Genomic DNA, 3119 nt, shown 5'->3' with positions numbered 1-3119 from the left:
TTGTGAGCCACCATGTGGTTGCCGGGAATTGAACTCAGGACCTTTGGAAGAGCAGGCAATGCTCTTAACCACTGAGCCATCTCTCCAGCCCCCGTCCCAGAATAGAGTTGTGTTGTCAAACAACACACACGGTTGCTGTCTCAACCCTACGGAATCATCACAGCTGAACTGGAGACTAAATGGTTGGAAGCTGAGGGAGACAGAAGTGTCTGAAGCCAGTGAAGAGTAAGCTGAAGGCTTCTGAAGAGGTGGGTGCTCAGCCTGTGGGAGACATGGGGGTATTAATCAGCCTGGGCCACCAGCATTGTGTCCCCACATGGATAACTCTGACCTATCACAGGATGCTCTGTGTTTTACCTCTTCTTGTCAACTCATCTTAGCGTCTTGCTGGGGCCACTAAACAGTTTCCCAGAGGCTTCTGCCGTGGCAAAAGAAATGGGTCATCACTGAATAGAAAGGGAAGGTTTGAATGTTCAGTATTCTGTATTCAGGGTGGTGATATCTTGAGAATGATACCTCTTCTCTGGACTTTCTGATACTGTTTTCTCCCAAGCCCCAAGCCATGAAAGGGCACGCACCTAGGCTTCTCTAAGTGCCGTATAACCACTGGGATGCCGAAACCTCTGCCCCGAGGCTCTAACCCCTTTCTGGTTAATCTAGTTGTCCTGTTTAAACTGTTTAAAGTGAAACCATGACTGTCATGGTGTGGTTAAGGCTTCATTGAAAGAACGAAAACAGCCAGAGGAATGTAGAGGAGCGCAGAGCAGAGAGACAAAGAACTAGACTGGACGTGGCCGGCAGACTGGACGTGGCCGGCAGACTGGACGTGGCCGGCAGACTGGACGTGGCCGGCAGACTGGACGTGGCCGGCAGACTGGACATGGTCAGGGCTAGCTACAAGAGAAGGGAGAACAGAGACAGAGAATACAGAGAGTATACTGAGAAAAGCAGAAGGTGGAACAGGAGCCTAGAACAGCGAGGATAGCCAGATTCTGAGAAGGATGCGTAGCTAAGAGGAGGGAGGTGCCGGGAGACTGGTGTGTGGGGCTTTACAATATATAGCAAGTATCTGTGAGTAGCGACTGGAGGGGCCTGATCATGAGCATGGACCTTGCTATGTCCATAGGTTCCACATGTATATGCTAACGGAGGGCCATATGTCCCTTTTGCAGGAGGTAAGGGAAATAAATGGCTCCTTTTGGCAGAGGGCAGCTGGCTTCACACGTTCCTGAGGAATGCCGGCTTTTATCTAACCACCAGAAACCCTCCTCTAGTCCAGGTTGATCTCATTTCTAGGTATTTGGACTGCTTTTGGAGTCTGGGGAATTGGAGTTTCGTTGGGTCCTGGCAGTCCTAGGCTTACAGGAGCAGGCTGAGTCATGCTGGAGACCCAGTTGTTGCTTACCTCAAGAGAAGAAATCCTCGGGTGAGTCAATCTAAACTTTGGTCCAATGTGGAGGAAAGCATCTGGGATAGGCTGGAGTTGTGGTGGAGAATCTGAAGTCCTGTTAGTCCAGAGGGAGGAAAGCTCTTTTGGGGTACACCTGCCTTGTGTGTGTGGCTGGGGTTGCATCTCAGGGCTTGTGCACACTAAGCCCCAGCTTCACTCCTGAGTCACCTCTCCACATTCTAACTCTGATACTGCATCTCACTGTGCAGCCCTGGCTGTCTCTGAATTTGCTGTGTAGACCTGCCTTTGCCTCCCAAGTGCCATGTCTGGCTCCCACAGTCTGGCTTCATAGATGCTTGTTTAAAAGTTGGGGGACTTTACAGGAGAAAATGGATTTAAGCTGTGTGTGGTGATGGATGCCTTGCTCCTGCACTCATGGGGTAGAGGTCAGCTGATCTCTGTTGAGTTCAGTGGTAGCCAGGTCTTCATGGGGAGTTCCAGGCCAACCGGGGCTTCATAGAAAGACCATGCCTCAAACAAGCCAAAAGAAAAACAAATCCCCAAAAGAACGGATTTTTATCTGAATTACCAAGCCATAAAGCAGATTTGAAATTAGGTCCAATGAAAGTCTCTATTTGTGTGTTTATACATGTACCTATGCATTCGTATATGAAGGCCAATTGCTGACATCTGGTATCTTTTATTGCTATCTAGCTGCCTTTAATTTTTTTTTTGAGATAAGGTCTTTAACTGAACCTGGAACTTACCTTTTTGGCTAAGGTTGCTTGTGAGTTCTTAGACTCCACGTCTTTCAGCCCCTCTTCCAGAGGGCTGCAGTTACAGTGAGCCCATCCCATTATTTGGGTTCCAAGGATACAAACACAGATCTCCGGCGTTATCCACTCACTGAGCCAGTTACTCAGCCTGAAATCAAGGCTTCTAAACTTGAGTCTTAAGTTATGAAAATTGGGCGTGGTGGTGCACGCCTTTGATCCCAGTACTTGGGAGGCAGAGGCAGGTGGATCTCTGTGAGTTTGAGACCAGCCTGGTCTACAGAGCTAGTTCCAGGACAGCCAAGGTTACACAGGGAAACCCTGTTTTGAAAAACCAAACCAATCAATCAAACAAACAAACAAAGTCATCAAGAAAAGATTTTTCTTCCCATTCAGCCTAATGTATTTTATGTGGAAAATTCAGATATGCTACTTGATATGAGAATGAAAAGATAAACAGTTTAAAACATTACTTGCTTGCTTTGGCATTTTTTTCTAGGTGATGAAAATCCAAGGCTTTAACTTGTTGTTGTCTCAACTGAAACCCTGTTTTTCATGAAACCGGCAATAGTAATGGATGGACAGAAGGTAATATTGCTCCAGCAGAAGAAGCTTGGTAAGATGCAGTTTTGTTGGCTGAGCACTGGTATGGTGGCTGTCAGACCTGTGTTTTGTGTGTGAGTAAGTGTAGAGGGAATTTCCAAGTACCCCAAGTAACACAGATGAGGAAAAGATAAACAGAAAGGGCTCACTTTGTGGTATAACTCATCCTGGAGGAATTGTAGGACGATCATCCCACATAGGAAACAATTGTGAACATATTCTCCAAAGACAGCAAACAAACAAACCACCACCACCATCACCACCACCACCACCACCACAACCACAAAAACAAAAAACAAGAGAAAAAAAACAGATAGTTATTCCAATGCAAAACTTTGAAGATTAACTCATCT

The sequence above is a fragment of the Microtus ochrogaster genome, unplaced genomic scaffold, assembly GCF_000317375.1.
Source record: "Microtus ochrogaster isolate Prairie Vole_2 unplaced genomic scaffold, MicOch1.0 UNK61, whole genome shotgun sequence".
Lineage (NCBI taxonomy): Eukaryota > Metazoa > Chordata > Mammalia > Rodentia > Cricetidae > Microtus > Microtus ochrogaster.
Note: the sequence above shows the minus strand (reverse complement) of the source record.